Raw genomic sequence first — 14781 nt, 5'->3', positions numbered from 1 at the left:
CTGCTGCAAGTGCCCTGAGACTGTGGCCAGGTGCCAGCCTGCCCCAGAAGAAGTTCACGAGACAGTGTAGCAGCAGCGTTTCAGGGATTATGGGAAATCACAGCACACATCTGACACCAGTCTTCACCCTTAATGACTTTGTTCCAGCACCAGTCTGGATGTTCTCTGGGGTCTGCTGGGACCAGGTAGCTTCAACAGTCTCCACCAAATGTCCTTCCAGCAGTGGAACCGCTTTTCCCCGTGTGGCCTGAGAACCTCCCAGACCCCACTCTGTTCCTGGGGATTCACCCTTCCCACCAGAGCACCGCCAGGTTTTGAGCTGCGTAGTTGCAGCCTTTGTGCTCCCCTTGTTTATGATAATGGAATTTCAACCCTCTCTTTCTCCTTTCTCCCTTTTTAGTTTAGTCCCTGTGACTGTTTTGAATTTTCTACTTTCTCTCCAGCTGCTTTTGGGTAAGGGTGCTTTTTCTGTATTCTTCCCCTGGTCTCCCTCCTCTCCACCCACAAAAGTGGCTCCTTGTGTGCCCCGGCTTCTCTCTCCCCAAGTTCAACTCTTTGTGCCACGTACCGCTGAATTCTGTGGTTCAGGTTGTGCAGATTGTTGTGTAATCCTCCAATCAGTGTTCTAGGTATGCAGGATGGTTTAATGTTGGTCTGGCTCTATTTAATGTACAGAAGACACACAAAAAACTTCCAAGCTGTTCCACCATCTTGGCTCCTCCTATTATTGTTGAGTTTTAAGTGTTCTTTGTATATTTTGGCTGTCTTTTATCGGATGTTTGTTTTGCAAAGATGTCTACTTCCCCTCCCCCAGGCTGTGAGTTGTTTCATTCTCTTAACAGTGTCTTTTGCATTAGTTTTTAATCTTACTCAAATCCATTTTAATCAATGTTTTTTCTCACAGATCATGCTTTTGGTGTACCTTAAATGTAATCACTGAACCCAAGGTCACCTAGGATTTCTCATATTTTATCTTCTAGGAATGTTAAAATTTTGCATTTTACATTGATGCTTATGATCCATTTTGATATAATTTTTGTGAGAGGCATAAAGTCTGTGTCTAGATTCAGTTTTTTGGTATTTTTGATATTTTTGTATTTTTTGAATGTCCAGTGTTTCCAGCAACATTTGTTGAAAAGACTCTCTTTTCTCCATTAAATTTTTTGCTCCTTTTTCAATACCAGTTGACTGTATTTGCACAGATCTATTTCTGTTCCATTGGTCTATTTGTCTACTCTTCTGTCAATACTACACTGTGCTGATTACTGTAGCTTTGCAGTAAGTCTTAAGTCCAGTAGTCTCCATTTTTCAACTTTGTGTATTGCCTTTCCAATTAAATTTTAGAAACAGATTGTCAATATTTACAAAAGAACTTCCTTGGATTTTGATTTGAATTGTGTTGAATCTATAGATTAAGTTGGGAAGAACTGAAATTTTGACACTATTGAATCTTGCTATCCACATATAGGGGATATCTCTCCATTTTATATATTTTATGTTTCTTTGATTTATTTTGTTTCTTTAATCAGAGTTGTGTAGTTTCAAAGGTTGAATTTGAATGGTAAACTAACTTTGCATTCCTAGGCTAAACTCCAATTGACTGTGTTTATTTTCCTTTTTATATATTGTTGGATTCAATTAACTAAAATCTGTTTAAGATTTTTACATCTACGCTGGTGAGGGATATTGATCTGAAGTTTTCTTGTAATTGTCTAATTTTGATACCAGGGTAGTGCTGACCCTCATATAGAACAAGTTGGGAAATAATCCCCCCTTTTCAACTTTCTAGTAGAGTTTGTATTGAATTGGTATTATTTCTTCCGTAAATGTTTTGTAGAATTTACCAGTGGGGTCATCTGGACTTGGCAGTTTCTTTGTTGTAAGGTTTTTAAGCACAAATTTCATTTCTTTAATAGATATAGAGCTATTAAGATTATCTATTTATTCTTGAGTGAGTTTTGGCAGTTTGGTAATTTGTATTTTTCAAAGAATTTGTCTATTTCCATCTAAGTTGTCAAATTTCTTGGCATAAAGTGTTTTCATAATGTTATCTTTTAAATATCTGTATGACCTTTATTTTCCTTTTAACATGTGTCCTTTTAACATAAGATGTTGGTGATTTGTGCCATCTGTCTCTCTCTCTTTTTTCCTCATCAGTCTGACTATAGGTATATCAATTTTATTGATCTCAGAGAATCAGGCTTTGGTTTACTGATTTTCTCTACTATTTTTCTATTTCATTTTTGATATATTTATTGTTTCCTAGTTTTTACTTATATGGATTTTCAATTGCTTTTTTCTAATTTTATAAATTGGAAGCTGAGTTCACTGGTTTGAGACTTTTGTTACTCTCTAATATAGAGATTTAGTACTATAGGTTTCCCCTAAATAATGTTTTAGCATGTTTCCCCAAATTTTAATATGTTGTAGTTTCATTTTCAGTCAGTTCAAAATGCATTCTATTTTTCCTTTTGGTTTCTTCTTTGACTTGTGAGTTATGTAGAAGTGTGTTATGTGGTTTCTATTGGGCTATTTTCCAGATATTATTGTGTTATTGATTTCTAATTTAATTCCACTGTGGTCATAGCACATACATTTTGTATAACTTCAATTATTTAAAATTCATTGATACTATTTTTATGATCCAGGATATAGTCTATGTTGACAAATGCTCTGGGGTGATTGGGGGGAAAATGTATTTTGTCACTGGCCAACTGACCAAGTTGGTTGATCATATAGTTAATGCCTTTCATATAGAAATTTTTCTTCTGTCTACTTATTTTACCAATTATTGAGACAGGAGTATTGCAATCTGTGACTAAAATTTTCTATTTCTTCTTGCAATTCTATCAGTTTTTGTTTTGGGTCTCTTAAAGTTGTTAGATGCACAGGGTTTATGACTGTTATTCCCTCTTAATTGGTCACTTTTTAATTATGAAATAACTTTTACTCTGGTTAAATTCTTTGCTCTAAAATCTATTTTCTCTAATAGTAATATAGCCACTCTATCTGTATTTTGACTAGTTTTAGAATGGTATAACTTTTCCCATTCTTTTACTTTTAATCAATTTCTGTCTTTATATTTGAAGTGACTTAATTGTAAACAGGATATACTTGGGTGTCACTGTTTTACCCAAATTTGGCCACATTTACATTTTAATTGATGTATTTAAACCATTTATATTTAATGTGAATAATGATATGATTGGTTTAAGTCTAGCACCTTGCTATGTGTTTTCTATTTGCACAATTTGTTTTTCCTTTCTTTGTCCTTTTTAAAATGCTTCTTTTGAGTTAATTAAGTATTTATTATGATCCCATTGTATTATCTTTCTTTGATCACTAGCTAGAACTCTTTTTTTTTATTTTATTTTAGTGACTGAATTAATGTTTATAGTAGGAGTTGGCATACTATGGCCTGTGGGTCTGTTTCTGTAAATCAACTATTACTGGAAGGCATCCACACCCATTCATTTACATTGCATATGGCTCCTTTCAAGCTAAAACAGTGAAAGTGGGGCATTTGTGATAAATACTATATGGCCCACAAGTCTAAACTATTTACTATCTGTTCTTTAAAGAAAAATTTGCTACCCTGGCTTACAGTATCCATCTTTAACTTATGGCAGACTACTGTTATATAATATAACAATTCATATTTAGTATAAAAATCCTTATAATAGTACACTTCTTCCCCTCACCTTTAACCCCTATTCTATTGTTGTCATACAATTTGCTTATTTATGTTATAAACCAGAGAGGGAGGGAGAGAGAGAGAGAGACAGAATGGTTTCTAATTCTGTTTAAATAGTTATCTTTTAAAGAGACAAAAATACAAAATCATGAGCTATCATTTAGCAGTACTCACAGTAGCTGATATTTGAGAACAATCAGTTTATTGCTTTAATGGAGTCAAAATATAGGGATGAACATACTTTCTTCTTCGCTTCTTTGCTTCAGTCTTTCCTCATCTATGCCCACCCTCATCATTGATAGGATGGGGGTGAAGGTACTTTCTGGAAAAACTTTACTTTACTTATCTATGGCATTTGATGGGATGAGGGTGGGGATATTTTCTGGAAAGAACCTCAGGCTGTGCTCAGGGTTTACTCCTGGGTAACTTTAAATCTTCTTTTGTAATGGGAGATAAGTAGACAGTTCTAAATCTCATGTAAGAATGGTTGTGCTACCTCTCAACAATAGCCAAATTGTGGAAAGAGCCTAAATGTCCATCAACTGATGAATGGATAAAGAAATTGTGGTTTATATACACAATGGAGTACTACATGGCAATGAGAAAGAATGAAATATGGCCCTTTGTAGCAACGTGGATGGAACTGGAGAGTGTGATGCTAAGTGAAATAAGCCATACAGAGAAAGACAGATACCATATGTTTTCACTCTTATGTGGATCCTGAGAAACTTAACAGACACCCATGGGGGAGGGGAAGGAAAAAAAAAAGAGGTTAGAGTGGGAGAGAGCCAAAGCATAAGAGACTCTTAAAAACTGAGAACAAACTGAGGGTTGATGGGGGGTGGGAGGGAGGGGTGGGTGGGTGATGGGTATTGAGGAGGGCACCTTTTGGGATGAGCACTGGGTGTTGTATGGAAACCAATTTGACAATAAATTTCATATATTGGAAAAAAAAAGAATGGTTGTGCTACGTGTATATCAATAAATCATTTTGTAGTATGAAGTCTTCTGTATACTAAGAGAGGCACGGGTATCATGTATTAAAGGCCAGGAAGGAGAGAGACTTTCCTGAAGTATGTGTTGCTTTCAGGATAGGTGGAATATGAAAATGGACATTATTTGGGGGATGATATTTAAGAAGATGACCCAAAAGGAAATATTAGGGTTTTGTAAAAGCTGTAGCTTCTCTAAGAGAGGCTTATTCATACTTTATTATGTCATTAAATAGGGGAGCTCTTAAGTTGAAGTAATGGAGCTTTATTTAAATTGGATAACAGACATTTGCCCAAATGTTTTATTTTATACACATTTCTCAAAGGCTTATGATAGCCTAAACCTTTTCTTCACTCAAACTTTTTGACAGTAACTCTGAATATTCCTGGTGTAGCCCACAAATCCCATATCTCCACTGCTGTCTCCATTTCGTTTACCAGGCTTGACCACACTGATCTTTTCATTCTTTTAATGGGCTATGTTCTTTTTCTCCTCCAGAGCCTTTCCACAAGCTTGTCCTTTGCCTGAAGCATTCTTTACACCAGCCTTCCCTATGCTAACTCCTACTTATTAGCCAGGTCTCATTTCAAACATCACTTCTTCAGAGGGAACCTCCCTGCCCACTCAGTATAAAATAATTTCCCTCCTACCCTTAGTTCTTTTATACACTCTCATGCTTATTGTGTCAGACTGAATTGGCCCTGTCCTTCATCCCTTCCTGTGTCAATACCTTTTTCACTTATCAGGGGGAAAGTGAATACTCTGGGGGAAAAAAGAATACTCAGATCTTTCAAAGCCTGTTGGATAAGTCATCGGAGATGATACTGTTACTAGGGACCCAAAATGTCATTATGGCCTCCCTGTTATAGTCCTGGCCAAGTCTGAGTCAAAGTGGGTATAACAGATTTATGGACCCCAACCAATAGATTCATTTTCCTGGTTTTAGGGTGCAAACAAAGGTGGCTATACTTAATAGCCAGCAGAATCCTTCTATTCATTCTCTGGAACCTTTATTTATAGTTTTAAAAAAACCTGATAATGCCCCTATTGATCAAGATCAAGATCAAGTTGCCGTAGTTTGGGCTCCCTAGGACATAGACTATGAGACTATGCAAGAGATTTATTAGGGAGTGCATTCAAGATAAACACCAGCAGAAGGAAGGAAGCAGGAACAGATAAAGGAAAACTTGGTCTGTGATACAATTTCAGTGAAGGCTTCAGCAACCCCATGAGGTCCTCTGAAGCTGGGATCACCTTCCACAGTTTTCCAGGTGAGGAAGCTGGAATTTTATATGCCCTGCATTGATCAGTCATTCAATGTGGGCTTCCTTTGGAAAATAATCATGACCTTGGGTTAAGAGGCTCTGTTCAGCCACAGCAATTCCCAAAGAGACTTGACAGTCAAGGAAATAAGTCAAAGAGATTCCTGAAGGGGGAATTTGAGCATCACATCACAATGTCCACTACGGTAGTTAACCAGAAGTAGTACTGCATCCTAGGTGGAATTGCCAATATCAGTGCCTTTCAGTTCACAGATATGGTCTCTGCAGAAATCCAGATGAATCATGGCAGACAATGATGTACTGTCATACATTTTATCAATTGGCAGCCCCAATTGAGCTGTTATGCCTCATGTGGCATCGTTATTACATTGCACATGGTATGCAGTTATTGATCTGGAAAATGCCTTCTTTGCCATTTACTCTAAGAAGGAAGATTAAAATTGGTTTGCATTGACTCCAGGTCCAGAAGTATAGTAGCTCACATCCACTGTCTTGGCCCAAGACCATGTTAATTGTCTTGTTCTCTGTCACAAATAAAGTATCACATTAACCTACTATATTGATGTCATCTTGCTTATCAGACCTGGGAAATAGGAAGTGGAAAGCACTTTGAATGCCCAGATGAGACACATCACTCCAGAGGATGAAAGATAAAGATTCAGTGGCCTGATACATTGGTAAAGCTTTTAGGGGTCCAATGATCTAGACATCCTTGGGGAATCCACTCTAAGAGAAGGGACAACCTATTGCACTGTACACCTCCTATAACTGCTCCTATCACCAGCAGTTGGTGGGTCCTCCTTAGACTTTGTAGATAGCATATAATATAGTTGAAAATAATGATCCAACCCATTTATCAGTGCCTCAGAAGGTTTTCAGTTGATTGTGGGGCTCAAAGCAAGGGAAGATATTGCATTGAGTTCAAGATGCAGTACAAACTGACCTGTCACTTTGGTCATATGGCCAATAGATCCAATGGCCCTGGATCCAATTTTGAATGGCCCTGAAGGCTCATTTTCTTCCTGTTTTTGGGAGCTCAACAGAGACCTGGGTTAGTAGGTCTGAGTTAGCTCAATGAGGAAGAAGCTAACTCTTTACTGGGTTACTAAACTCCTAAACTCCTCTTTTCAAACAAGGTCACTTTTCAACCCATGAAGCTTCCAGTGTTACATAATCCCAGAGATGTTCCTTGCTTTCCCCCATTCTGTAAAAATGTAGATAATTATGGTCATGGAACTCCTCTCTCCTGGAACACTAACCATACTATTTACTGTGTCCAGCCTAAAGTAATGAGAGTTCAGGGGATTGTATGTATTCTAATACTTCTCCACTATAAGTTCCCCACCCCAGTCTAGTATCTGTGTGTGCTCATGTTACTACGGTAGATATGGACATTGTAGGGAGTCTCTGTCAAGCCAGAACAGGAGAATTGTAGACTGTTATGGATCTGAAGCAATTTGCCTCTTGCAGCAGAGAATTTGTAAAACAATTCCTGCTGTGCTATGGAGTCCTAGTAGAGAGTGAGCACCTAGCCTTGGACACCAAGTAACTGTGAGACAAGAACAACCTATCGTAACCTACCAATTCACATGGTTTGGCAGACCAGAAACACTCCATCTTCTGATGAAACTTCAGGATTGAGCTCAAACAAGTCTAAGTAACATGAACAGGTTACTTGTGTCTTTATGTCACCTACCTCTGTTGCAACAAAACTGCTCTCTCAACTTATGTATTGACTTAATAAGAAGCCCTATGCCAGATGATGACAGAGGAAAAACCCTCAGTCCTCATTCCACAGAGAGCCCTGAAGATGGACTTAGGCTGCAATACAGACCTGCTCAGGACTGGCCTTGACGTGACAAGGAGGGGAAATAACCCTGTGGGCAGAGCTTTGAATAGTACACTTGGTCATCTCCTTTGTATGGAGAAATAGATAGTGTTAAGTAAGACCTTATGGGCAGTGGTGAACAGCTTAGCTTGCTGGTCAAGGGCTTGGAAAAGGCAAGATTGAAATACCTAAGGTAAAAAGGTCAAGGTCTAAAAAGGTCTAGGTCTAAAAAGGAGGTGGATGGACCTGAGGAGAAACCTTTGTGCTTCACATAAATGCGCACTAGAGAGTATTCACTGCAGTGGAGATTCTAATCAATACAGGGAATCAATGCCTATGATGGTATCCTGAGTAACCCACAGTATGGAGTATCGTGGCCTAGAACACACACATGCGTGTGTGTGTGCACACACACGCGTGCACACACACACACACACCTGAAGCTAAAGTTTCATGAAATGATACATATCCCTCCTATATGCTAGTTACCACCCACTAAGTTGATACCATGACTCAATAATAAGATGTGAAATGTGAATCACCATTTGAAAAACACTGATGGAAATCAATCCTAACCTTCCTTTTACATTTAAGGAAACTGAGCTCCAAAGAAGGCAAGGCTTGTGGTGCCTGGGTGGCTCAGTCAGTTAAGCGTCCAACTGTGGCTCAGGTCATGATCTCACAGCTTGTGACTTCAAGTCCTGCATCAGGCTCTGTGCTGACAGCTCAGAGCCTGTGCTGACAGCTCAGAGCCTGGAGCCTGGTTTGGATTCTGAGTCTCATTCTCTCTATTTCTGCCCCTCCCCTGCTTGTGCTCTGTCTCTGTCTCAAAAACAAAGGCAAAGCTTTGTTAAACATCATTAGCAAATGCAGGACTAAAATTCATGTTTCCTGACTCTCAGATCAATTTCATTTTTTGGCATCTTTCTCACATTTGTTAAAGGAAATAAAAAGGAAACATTTTTGAAGTGATAAGGGCTACAAGAAAATTTGAAAAACTTTCTTTTTAGCAAATATCTAAAAATGAAGGCTAAAATTCAACAAACATCCTTCAAAGTGCATAGCCGATCCCATAAGAAAGTAAGGAAGGGTTTAGGAAGTCAAACACAAAACAGAAGGAGTCCAGAGTTGTTATCCAGAATTAAAGGCCAACAAGAGGTCTAAAGAATTACATTATATGAACAGGTTGCATAAATCTAGACTCTTGAATTTTAATGGTCATGTGGGGGACAAAGACTTGAGCTTTTGGAAGGTAGGTTGTATGAACTGAGAACCATTTGCAAAGAAAGGACATTTACAGGGACACTTAAAGAATGGACACTTATAAGCTCAGGGAAAGTGTAGGCTAGGAAAACAAAAAACTCCTCTGGCAAAAGATTGTTCTTTGTTTTAGCTTCAGTAACAGATGGGGAAGGGTTATCAGAGAAATGGTAAACATGACCCTATCCTCATAAGTGTGTTACAGCTCCAAGTTAACTTTGTACATAGCCCAGAAAATACCAAAGTGAAAAATTAAAGTGGTCCCAGTTGTGTGTATCCCAGGAAATCTCTCAGAAAGAAGAACGACTCTCCTCTAGAGACTTGTATGTTCAGCATAGGTAGGGCTGCCAGATAAGATGCATGTCACAAAGTTAAATTTGAATTTCAGATAAACAATGAAAAAATGTTTCAGTATGCAGCATGACATATCTGAGAAATACACACAAAAGTATTGTTTATCTGAAAATCAAACTTAACTAGGTATCTTGTTTTTTCCCCCTAAACTGGCAGCTCTAATCAGAGTTCCTTACAGATGCCCACAGATTAAGTTTAGCCAGTCATGAGTTCAAAATGCAAAGTTACTGAACTCATATAGGAAACAAGCCACCATGAGAAAGAGCAGGAAAAACAGAAGATTGTATACCTAAAGCCTTCAGATATTTAAGTTATTAGATAATGAATATAAATAATTACATTACAAAAAGGAAGGAATTGAAAACTTGAGACTACAAACAAAATACTACAAAAAATGGCCAGGCAAAATCAAAAAAGAATCAAATAGAATTTATGGAAATAAGTAGAATCAGTTGGGGCACCTTATTGGTTAAGCATCTGACTTTGGCTCAGGTCATGATCTCATGGTTTGAGAGGTCAAGCCCTACATTGGGCTCTGCACTGATGGTGCGGAACCTGCTTGGGATTCTCTCTCTCCTCCTTCCCCACTTCCCCACTTGTGCTGTCTCGCTCGTTCTCTTAAAATAAACAGACTTTAAAAAAAGTAAAAAGAAAAAAGAAATAGAATCAGTAAACCAGTAGATGGATCTAAAGAAATTATGTGGAATGCTAAAAAAAACAAAACAACACATGAGAAATGTGAGAAAAAAGTTACAAAACAAGGAAGATAAATTGAAAGGCTCTAACATATGGCTACTGAAGTTTTCAGAAGGAGAGAATAGAAAAGATGGAGAAAGGGAAATAGTCAATGAATCAAATGACCAAGAATTTCCTGTAATTGATGAAAGAAATTAATCCACCAATTCAGGAAAGCTCAAACCTGCAGCAGAATTTATAGACAAACACATTTTAGTGAAATGGCAAAATAACAGAGACAGAGAAAATCTTAAAATCAGCACAGACAAGAGAAAATGTACTTATAAAAATACAGCAAACCGGTAGACTTCTCAGCAGCAACAATGGAAGCCTAAAGATAATGGAATCACCAAAGTGCTGAGAGAAAATAACCACCATATTTAAATTGTTGACACCAAAAAGTATTTAAATTGTTGACAACCAAAATCATTAATGTAAAACAGATTTTAAAAATGGTTTATCATTAATAGATCTTCACTAACATTTTTTAATATTTAAAAACATATCATTTAAAACTTAGAAGGCATTTATGTAGGTATATCTACAGCATCACAGTGTGTAATAAAAAATTAGAGAAAAACATAAATGTTCATCATCATAGGCACAGATAACTGAGTTTTAGTATAGCCATACAACAGAATACCATTTAGGTGATAACATACAGGAACTAGAGTTAAACTGATCAACATAGTTCACAATCACAGGCAAAAGCAAGGTGCAGAAGAATATGCTAACTATGATAACCCTTTCTATACATTTTTGAAATATGCAAGACATTACAATTGCTTAGTATATATTCAGATATAGAAAAATTATAAATTCAAGGGAAATATAAATACACAGTTCAGGCCATTTACTATGACTGGAGGAGATGGAGAGACCCACGGAGACCTTCAAGTGGGTTCATAGTGTTTTTGTTCTTAAAGTGTGAAGTATACATGATGTTTATTATATTATTATTTGTCCCATTTTTGTCTTAAATACCTTACCATAATTTATCAAAGTAAATGAAAAGGAGAAAAGAAGGACATTTGAAGTGTTTATAATCTCTTCTCACTTTGAAAGCAAAATGCATATGGAATGGTAAAACTAGTACTTATGAGAGATGGTTAAAGAGAAAATAAGGGTAAGAGAATAAAACAGTGCGGGGTAAAGGTAGCAGATAGAAACTCACTACGAAAGCAGGTTTAGTTATGGGGTTGTTTCTCCAATTATCCCATGATTTTATAAGCAGAAGTCATGGGTCTCTTGCTACTTTTCAGGCCACATCTTTGTGGCTCTGACCTGAGACCAAGAGGCTGGTGCTGCAGCCAGTAATTGGGAAGAAGCAGAAAACAGCTTCCTCTTTCACCTGCCCAGCTGTCTTGTAGCTCTGAGGCTAAAGACAAGGAGGGAATGAAGAGTTAGGCCACTGTAAAAACTAGACTCTACTGGAGTCCAGTTTCAGCTGCCACTGCAACTGCCTTCCTTCTGCATCTCAAGTATTAGCAAGTGTACCTCATTGGACCTTGAATCACATCGAAACTGTCAGTGCAAGGGAGCTGGGAATAGCAATTCATAGGCTTCCAGATCTCATGACACAGAAAAATGGAGATTTAGGCTTTAGGGAACTGAATTTCAAATGCTACTAGACACTATATCTACCAAACCCACACCACTTTGGTTTCTCGGCATACACATGCAACCTTCTACTATGTTAAAAATTCTAGAAAATAAGAATAAAAACAATAGCGGTCTTTTGCTAAGCATAATACAAATATGCTTCATATAAACAAAAGCAATCTGATCCTTTTCCCCAAAGTGGGAAGCAAAAGTCTCATAAATCACATCATCCATCTCTGGGTGATAATCATTTCTCCTTTAGAAATTCCCACTTATGTCTTTGTGTCACTTTGGATCTGCCAAGAAGCAGATGCTAATGCAGAATTATATGTGAAAGGGATTTATTGGGGAAAGTACCTAGGAAGAATAAAACGCGAGGAAGTGACAGTAGGCAGGATGTCTTCAAACCCTCTTGCAGGTCTGAGAAAGTCTTGATCAAATTGATGGGAGATCTTGAACAAAGATTGCCACATTGAGTAGTAGTAATGGATCTGATCTAGTATCCTCTGCATGTCACTCTCAGCCATTGCCTGGGTGCAGCCCAAAAGAAGGGTGTTTTCACCCTGACTGCCATGATGGATTCAAAGGAGTAGCAGCTGAGAGCTATCAACTACACTCCCTGCACCACTTTCTCTCAAAGCAGATCTGAATGGTGCACCTCCTTGGCCATCCCAATCTTATTTCTAAAGACTAAATAATAAATTTAATGATCACCAACACCTGGAAAAGGAATGAAAAAAGGGAAATAGGCATATACAAATATGAAAATCTAGGCAGCTACTACAGTTCTTGAGTATACAACCTGGGCCATAGCCAGTATGTGTGAATTCCTTCATCCACCTTGAATGAAGCTCAGCTGATAGTGGTTCTTTGCTTGGTGGTGTAACCAAAATTTTCATTTCGGAGCTCTTGGTGGTTTTGCCGGTATTGAGTTGCTATAGTTTTCCATTTCTCCTTTTGGATAATGAAATTCTAAGAGCATCTCTGAAGGATTTCACAGACTCCTCCTTGTCTAAACTCTACTTGCAATAAAGTTCTTCTCTTGATAGTCGGGGTCGATCATTTCAGTCTACACATTAACTCTTTCTTTCTTTGTCTCTTGGTTCAATGACATGGAAAGCCCCACACAGCCAGGTAGCAGTCTCAATTCACAGGTCAATAGATCCACTGTGTCCCCTGGAAGCAGAAGCACTCCTCCTTTGAGAACTAAGGTTTCTAAGCCTTGAAAGCTCAACGTTGTGTGAAACAAAGTACATTTTTTGAATGGATCATTAGGTGGCTAGTGATTGGAGTCAGGCCCATTTTTATCCTTTGATTTACACACCCATGTTTTCTAGCCATAGGAGAATTGGTGCAATCTGTTGAAACTAGTTTTTAATATATACTATACCTTATAAAAGAGCACTCCAACCTCATACGTTGTTAGATCTCAGCAGGCTCACTTATGGAAACTTCAGTAAGCCATTCCGCTGTTCTGGCAGGCATGCTGCTTCTGGGTGGTGGGATTCATGTTAAGATCAGTGAATCTCACAGGCATCGCTTCTGTTGCATTATAACCAGTTGGTCAGAAGTTATGCCAAATGGAAAACCATATGCTGAATAACTAAGCATTTAGTAAGTCATGTGTGATGGGGTGGCAGAAATATGTGGTCAAGGTGGGTACATCCAAATACAAAAATAAATTTCTATTACTATGATAAAAAATCGCTGCCTATTCCACAGAAGAAGGGGCCAAGTGTAGTCAATCTTCCCCAGATGGTTCATGTGTCACAGCATCTTCAGCATGCAGATGATGGTCACAACAAGGTATTATGAAGATGCTGATGCTTCTCATGGGAATTATTTTTCAATGCCTAATTAAACACAGAATCCTGAGGACTCATATAAGGGATAGAGTTAGAGGATGGCTAATCAGGTCACACTTAATAAATCCATTCTGATATTCCTATCCAAGGCTTTCATTTTCTTTTATATTCTGCAAAGGATTTTCCACTTCATACAGGCCATTATTTGTCCAAGGTTTTAGTTTTCCAACCAAACAGCCAGAGCCATTCCAGCTGCTTCAGCTAACTCATTTGAATATAGAATTTCTCTCAAGTTCATCTAGACTGGTAAATTTGATCCAATCACATTTTACTTTATCCCTCTCCTAACCTCTTTAGAATCCATTCTCACATATAATCCTCAGGTTTCTACAGATATACATTAGCAGAATGTTGCAGTTTTTTTTTTAATATTTTGAGAGAGACAGAATGTGAGCAGGGGATTGGCAGAGAGAGAGGGAGACAGAAACAGGCTCCAGGTTCTGAACTGTTAGCACAGAACCCGACGTGGGGCTTGAACTCGCGAACCATGAGACCATGTCCTGAACTGAAGTCAGAGGCTTAACTAACTGAGCCACCCAGGAGCTCATAGTTCTTTTAGTGCATACTATGTTCTGGGTCAGATTTGAACTTATCCCCTATAAAGTCTACTGATGATTCTACTTTTGGTTCTGACCAAAAGTGGTAGGAGTGGGTTGTAGAGAATCAGCATTACATGGACAAAGAATTATTTCAGCTAAGTCATTACCAGCTTCAAAAGGCCTTCCCAGAAGGGCGTGGAGGTGCTGCCTCTGATAGAAAGGCATGCTCAGTGGGATTTGGGGTTTTAAAATACACTGATTTATCTTTATGCATCCAAATATCCCATGGCAAATTTTGTGGTCATCTTCTTTACCAATTAATCACTTTTCACATGAACATCTAAAAAAGTTGTGAATTCAAGTTGTATTGTAATTCTGCCACCTACAGGACTTACTCTGGATCATATTTTTGATACAATAGATAAGAGATTCTTTAAGGGCAATTTTTTTTTTTTCTGTAAGCCATCCATTGGATTCCATTACACTAACCCTTGCACTTCTCTCTTCCACCAGAGCATTCTATCACAAAATTCACTTGGTCTCTTTGAATAGGTAACTGATTCCAGGAATGACAAGTAATGACTTGAGAAACTGTTCTGACATTGCATACCATGGACTCCCTGAACCC

The 14781-nt window shown here is 38.0% G+C and overlaps 1 protein-coding gene across 6 annotated transcripts in view; it reads left to right on the top strand.

Moving 5' to 3' along the window:
• LOC102900749 (serine protease 55-like) overlaps positions 1-14781 on the top strand; it is a 59596-nt gene that overhangs the window by 41423 nt on the left and 3392 nt on the right. For 2 of the 6 annotated variants that reach the window (XR_006596553.1, XR_006596552.1), the window contains exon 6: positions 5434-5578. The exons of the other annotated variants lie outside the window; for them this stretch is intronic. The gene's annotated coding sequence lies outside the window, so the exon portion shown is untranslated. The remainder of the gene's footprint in view (positions 1-5433; positions 5579-14781) is intronic. 6 annotated transcript variants of the gene reach the window in all.

The sequence above is a fragment of the Felis catus genome, chromosome B1, assembly GCF_018350175.1.
Source record: "Felis catus isolate Fca126 chromosome B1, F.catus_Fca126_mat1.0, whole genome shotgun sequence".
In the NCBI taxonomy this organism is placed as follows: Eukaryota; Metazoa; Chordata; class Mammalia; order Carnivora; family Felidae; genus Felis; species Felis catus.
Note: the sequence above shows the minus strand (reverse complement) of the source record. Positions and strands in the feature narration are given on the sequence as shown.